We start from the raw sequence: 7,652 nt of genomic DNA on the forward strand, positions 1-7,652 counted from the left end.
AGACAAAACCGAACCAGGTAACTACAGACCAATAAGCCTGACTTCTATTATATGTAAACTTATGGAAACTATAATGAGATCCAAAATAGAAAATTACCTATATGTTAACAATATCCTGGGAGACAGTCAGCATGGTTTTAGGAAAGGGAGATCATGTCTAACTAACCTGCTTGATTTTTTTGAGGATGCAGCATCAACAATGGATAATTGCAAAGCATATGACATGGTTTATTTTCGATTTTCAGAAAGCTTTTGACAAAGTCCCGTATAAAAGATTATTTCTCAAACTGAATGCAGTACGGATCCAAGGAAATGTATGTACATAGATTATGGAGTGGTTAACATGTATAAAACAGAAAATACTGATTCAAAGAGAAACCTCAAAATGGAGCGAGATAACCAGTGGAGTACCACACAGATCAGTATTAGGTCCTCTGCTCTTCCTAATCTACATTAATGACTTAGATTCTAGTATAGTAAGCAAAAAATAGGAGGCGTGGCAAACACCATTGCAGCAGCAAAGGTCAATCAAAATGATCTAGACAGCATTCAGAACTGGGCAGACACATGGCAAATTACATTTAATACAGAAACGTGTAAGGTACTACATGCAGACAATAAAAATGTGCATTATGAATATCATATGGAATATACTGAAATTGAAGGAGGAATCTATGAAAAAGACCTAGGAGTATATGTTGATTCAGAAATGTCTTCATCTAGGCAATGTGGGGAAGCTATAAAAAGGCCAACAAGATGCTCGGATATATTGTGAAAAGTGTTGAATTTAAATCAAGGGAAGTAATGTGGAGGGCAGCAGTGTGGAGTAGTGGTTAGGGCTCTGGACTCTTGACCGGAGGGTCGTGGGTTCAATCCCAGGTGGGGGACACTGCTGTTGTACCCTTGAGCAAGGTACTTTACCTAGATTGCTCCAGTAAAAACCCAACTGTATAAATGGGTAATTGTATGTAAAAATAATGTGATATCTTGTAACAATTGTAAGTCGCCTTGGATAAGGGCGTCTGCTAAGAAATAAATAATAATAATAATAATGTTAAAACTTTACAATGCATTAGTAAGACCTCATCTAGAATATTGTGTTCAGTTCTAGTCACCTCGCTACAGAAGGGATATTGCTGCTCTAGAAAGAGTGCAAAGAAGAGAAACCAGAATTATTCTGGGTTTAAAAGGCATGTCATATGCAGACAGGCTAAAATAATTGAATCTTTTCAGTCTTGAACAAAGAAGACTACACAGCGATCTGATTCAAAAGCATTCAAAATTCTAAAAGGTATTGACAATGTCTACCCAAGGGACTTTTTGACCTGAAATAAGGACCAGGGGCATTCAAATCAGAAGATAGGAGGCACTTTTTTACACAGAGAATTTTGGGAGTCTGGAACCAACTCCACAGTAATGTTGTTGAAGCTGACACCCAGGGATCCTTCAAGAAGCTGCGTGATGAGATTCTGGGATCACCAAGCTACTAACAACCAAACGAGCAAGATGGGCCGAATGGCCTCCTCTCCTTTGTAAACTTTCTTATGTTCTTAACAGCGAGTGCTTATTGATAAACTGGCTGTTGACCACGCATATGATAAACCCTGTGCCGAATGTGGTTGAGGGGTAAATTAGGTAATTGATAGCCAGCCACAATATAAAAGACATGCAGCTTTGGCTGAACGGGTTTGGGTGTACATTGAGGAGGTATGGGAGAGAGACAGAGGGGAGAGAATGAAACTAAGACAACAAGTGCTACTCGTGCTGGAAGCACGGTACTTTTTGTTCCGTTTCATTTCATGTCTGTTTTGTTTCTCTGCTTGTTTTGGCCACCGTGCCGTTTTGTTTGTAAAAGTGTTTGCGTTTTGTTAAATCTTTTTATTTATAATTAAATCTGCTCAGCAGCGAGTTACTCACAACACTGGATCTGGATCTCCTTCTTGGTCTGACATCATACACCAAACATTTACAGATGTCCCATTATGCTTTATCCAAAGGGTTGCAAAATATAAGGGTTAAAATAATGGCCGGAAATTCCTAATGTCATTCCGACAGAATACCACAGGAATAACACCTGAATATCTTATGCACTTCCTGTGGGTTTCTGAAGTTGAATTCAGCCCTGTTAATTCATGTGTATTTAATGACCCGTTTTCATTCCGTGTTCCTTTGTCACAAATCATGTTGATCCTCTCTCCCGTGTGGAGCTATCACTTGTCTCAATGCAAACTAGAACAAGGATGTTGTATCTGCCTGCATTTCTTTCTTGTACAATTGAAAACACCTCTTTTTTGTTTTTTTTACCCCTACCTTTCACAGTATCACTGTATGTCAATGATATTTATGAAGGAGCTGCTGAATAATGATGTATTGAACACTTCTTTCCAATGCAGACTCTGTGTCTGTTCATGATAATACTGTCTCTGTTCACAATGGATTTGTTTTCAGCTTGGGGTTCACCAGCTGTTTCAATCTATCGATGTTATTCATTAGACTGAGCTTTACTTTTCTTTTACAGTAGGGGGGTCCAGCACTGGTTAATTATTCCTAGACACAGTGGCACAGTTTATTAAGGTCTTTGCACCAATTTGTCCAATTTGTACTAGGGTAAGCTATGGAAAATGCATAGCACTGTATAACCATGGGGAAAGCATTGTAAGATCTACAAAAATACTGTGCAAAAATACAGTGGTGAACTGTTATAAGCACACGCTTTTGAACACACACCATTAACAATGGCACTGCTCTGTCCTGTGAGAACGTGGGATTAAACAAGTGCCTGACACAAGAAGCAATCTCAGCGAGTCCTGGATACATCATGATGGATGAAGCTATTTCACATGCTGATCTGCTTCTCAAGTGCTTCTCCTAAGTTACTCACCCTTGTACTCTTATTCACCAGCAGCACCACATTTCAGAAACAAAGGAAATCCCTGCAATGTTATAGTATATTTTCTCACTGTACTTTGTACTTGATGACAAAGATTGTGCTGTTGTTTTGGTGATTGAAGTATTAGTAAATGTACATGGAGTTGGACCAAAAAAATTGAAACATCAGAAATATTTAGCACATCCTTCTGTTAAACGAGCCTAGTGCAAGATCTAGAAGACTTAACCGTTCCTGTACCTTTTTTATGATGCTTGCAATCTAAGCAATCTGTGGTTGTACAAGATAAAATACACCTGCAATTCTTATAGCACAATTATATATAGTAAAACCTAATTTATCTGCATCCCATTCATCCATGACTTCATTTCCCACAGCTCCCTGACAAGTTTTATCTCTGAAACATTACCAATGCAGACTTAATTTAGTTTACATGAAAATTGTGAGCTCTGATGGGCTAAATAGCTTATTCCTGTCATAAAATGTCTTATAATCTTGTAGCTTTGTAGTAGATTTATTTTTTATTAGTACTTTTTTATTTATTTTTTTTGTAACAGAAAAAGCTAGGGAAAGGGGTTTGGAGGTGTAGATCGCATTTTGAAAAGATTTTGTTAGTAGTATCACTGTAGTAAACACATTTTAAAACCTTCTTCTGTCTTTGCAACATATTGTATTGCATACATCTCCAGTAAATGCTAATTTGGTTTACATTACTAGTTTCTGTATTTTATTCATACATATTCTAGTCACATGTAATGACAGCTCATTTATCCAAGGATTTCACACCCGCGTGGATCTGCGTCCCCCAAGCACGCGGATAAATAGAGTTCCACTGTATTACCATTGGTACCTTAAGAGCCAGCACAACAAACCAACCTTTAGAAATATCAGCTTTTTAAATCATGTGTAAATGTATGCTGCTTTTCAGCATGGTTAAATGTTCTGAATTATTTATTAAGTTGTCAAATGTAATCCTGATGTCTCTGTACCCGTTGGTATTGGAAAGAGGAGGAAAGGTTAAAGACTATTGGAAATGGAAAAGCAGCATTGCTTTAGTAAACCTATATTTTGTTGTCCTTTGGAGAATGATACAGTTTGCAAGTCAATGGGTCTCAAGAGGCAGTTTACATGGACTATTTTTAGGCTTGCTAAGTAATAGTTAGTATTGCACTGGGTCAGTCCAAGGCTGTCCCAGTAGTTTTCAGTACACACAATGAATTGTAGTTACAGTAAACCCTAATGGTTTGGTCAGAGTCTTATCCAAAGGCCAAACCAGTCTCTAAATCAGGCTGGTATGGTAGTTTGTATTATTGCAGTTATATATCCATCTCTGATATGGAACGTGAATTCAATTTTTGCTTTATTTTAACCTTTGATGCAGTTATTTATGGAGGTATCTTAGTTTGTAAAGTTACAGTAATCATTTGCTTATCTTTTACTGGTTTGAGAAACGGGTGGAACGGGAACAACAGAAATAGGGAATGCTCGTTTATAGCCACTTCAGAGTCTGAATCGAAGTTTGAGTCATGCATGCTGAACTAAAGGGCCACTTCACTGCAGTTCCTGGAACAGTCGTTTCATATTCACTGTGAAGTGGCTGCATGGTGTAATTGGTCTAACACAACGGTCTTGTTGTTAAGCAAAGATTTTATGAGTTATCACATGTGTGGTCTTAATATTGTCTAAGGCATGTATGAGGCAGGAGTAAAGGAAATCAGCACAAAGACTGGAAAACGACACGCCTATGGTAATTTAACAAACCATTTAATTAGTGACATGCTTCAAGAGATTCCTTTCCCTGCTCATTAAACATTTTAACAAATAAATAAGTAATGAGTAACAATGGCAAACAGTAATGAAGTAAGTAAGTAAGTGAGTAAGTAAGTAAGTACTGAAGTGAGTATGAAAAAATGCCCATTGCTTTGTATGGCTTTAACTTGTTGACTATGGTAAATACATAGCACATAAACTCAACATGTTCACATGCATACAGTAGTGTGTTTATTGGAACACCAAGATTTGTCATTTATATTCTTTATATACCTACCTGCATGAAAACCTCAGGGTGTGAGAATTTCAATTTTCAGTCAGTAATCACTGATATAGAAACAATAGGCATGCGTGTGAAAATGTTAGACCATTTTGTGCTTTAATTAGGCATCTTAAACAGCTTCAGAAAGTCGAAAGCAGTTTATCATTTGTGGCAATGTATTCCTTTTCTCTTACTATTTTTAATGAATTGCATGGGTGGCCTATTAAAGTCATCAATTAAATTAGACAATCATTAATTTGCCTATTTGGACAATTTTCCAAGATTTTCTGTTCCAGTGGTTTGATTTCATCTGCACAGCAAATCAAAACTACAGACGCAACGGGTGTTCTAATGAATTTGCACATAGCAAATCAAACTACAGACTCAACAGGGTGTGCTAATGAATTTGAACACCACTGTATGCTTTAGACTTGTGCATGCTTTGTCTCTTATCAGGCGTGCCTGTTGCGAAGATCTCATTTCTAATTTAGGTTGGGTAACTTTTCCATTAGCTCCTTCCAGCAGCTGCACTGATAAACATCAGTATCATGACCTTGTGTGTGAGAGCGTTGCCTCTCACTGACTCAATAAACTAAAAGGATGTAATGCAACCCCTTGTACAAACCCAATTGAGGGTACAACAAGAAGCATTTAATGTGGAGCGCACAATTCTGATCCTGCATTTCACATTTTACTGCTATTACTTATTAGTTTGGATTTTTTGTATCCCTGAATATAGTTCCACCTTCAAAATATTTTTATGAAAAATTCATCCCACCAGTGCAAAGGTACCTCTAAAAATGTGTTCCTCATATCTTATATACTTATAATCTGATAAAAGTGTGTTTATTTGGCATCTGTTAAAGGAGTGCTAACTAAGGGTTAAAAATACATTTAATCATTTTTAGCATTAGCAGCATGATTTTTGTTCCCTCTTTTCTTTTAATGCTTTTTTTAAACAGTGTAAATAAAAAATAATTCCTGGTATCTAATTACTTCAAGTGTCACATGGTATGATTGCAGCTATTCCATTGGAGAGAACTGAGCTACAGCACAGGAAATTATTTCTTACCAGGAAGCAGCAGAAACTATTTCTATGAAATATCTGCATAATCCAAAGTGAACTATAAACTACAAGCAAATAACCTTGATATCTCACATAGTAGAAAGGGTGGGGGTGGGGGTTGGGGTTGGGGTTGGGGTTGGGGCAGGGGTGGGGGAGGGGCAGTGATAATATCGTTAGCCAGTAAGATAATGTATTTTAAATCCTAGGATGGCTAATTGATTAATTGAAAGTTATTTTCTGCCATTTTATAATAGAAAATGATAATTGAATTACAGCAATGTGGAGTAGTGGTTAGGGCTCTGGACTCCTGACCAGTTGGTTGTGGGTTCAATCCGGGGGGGGGGGGGGGGGTAGTGGAACACTGCTGTTGTACCCTTGAGCACGGTACTTTACCTAGATTGCTCCAATAAAAACCCAACTGTATAAATGGGTAATTGTATATAAAAATAATGTGATGTAATAATTGTAAGTCGCCCTGGATAAGGGCGTCTGCTAAGAAATGTAAATGTAATGTATACATAACAATGTACAGAACATCGCCTGACAAGTAATTGACTAAATACTCAGTATAATCGTAGTTAAATGTTATTAGTGGCACATAATATGGATAATAACTGTAAATCTATAGGAAGATATTGCAATTGCTGGGAAAATATAATGCATATTTTATCATAAGACTTCATCCTATAGATTATAATAGGACATAATGGGTGCTGTAAAGTGACTGCTGGTAAGGACTGGTTAGGACTTGCTGTCACAGTGTTATTTATTTATATGTCTGACACAGCAGTCATCATCAGCAATGTATATTTGCCGAACTTAAAATACTCTCAATTCCAAAACGCACCTCTTTAAAATATGAATAGCGAATGACTGCTCCAAGTAGCACCCACACAGTTTTTTTGCAAAGGTACAGGATAATAGATTTTAATAGCTGATCTTATGCAGTAGGGTCAGTCAGCCACATTGTGGGCTGAATCTGCTGTCTATGTTTACAACGAATACACTGCAATAAAGATAATTATCTGCATTAGGACATTTTTAATGCAACAAAAAAATGGTTTAAGGAACAAATTATCCATTTACACTCCTGAAACATGGTTTACAGACTATATTGGAAACATAAAAACAAAATACAAAGCCACTTATTTCTGCTGAGGTTCACTTGTCAATGGCTCACCAGCACTGATCCAGCTATTTTCTCCCACTGAACCCCTTTTCTCCTGCAAGTGTAGCTAGTGCTACTGTATAACTATAAGGCTATTTTATTCATAGCTCGGACCCCATGTTTTGTTAGCTCAATTGATTCTCCTTCTGCAGAATTTCAGGGGATTGGAGATTTTAATCATTGTATATCACACCTTTTTAATTGAGCACATATGTTTTTATGAGTTTAGTGTAATATATTTAAATTATAGACTTTAATCTAAGAGCTCAGGTAGGTCCTTCCATAATACATTAGATCTAGTACTACTTAAACTGATAACAATAATGTTTTTTTTTTTCTTCTAACCACTGAAGACTTTTATATTAAGACCATCTGTGCTTGAGGTGCTTGACAAACGAAAACGCACGTTATTGTGTTTGCAATTTGTACACAGACGCCCACAGAAATACAGTGCACTGAAAAAATACTCAAATCCAGCATGTATTGTGAGCCAGGTTTG

The sequence above is a fragment of the Acipenser ruthenus genome, chromosome 5 (genome assembly GCF_902713425.1).
Source record: "Acipenser ruthenus chromosome 5, fAciRut3.2 maternal haplotype, whole genome shotgun sequence".
Lineage (NCBI taxonomy): Eukaryota > Metazoa > Chordata > Actinopteri > Acipenseriformes > Acipenseridae > Acipenser > Acipenser ruthenus.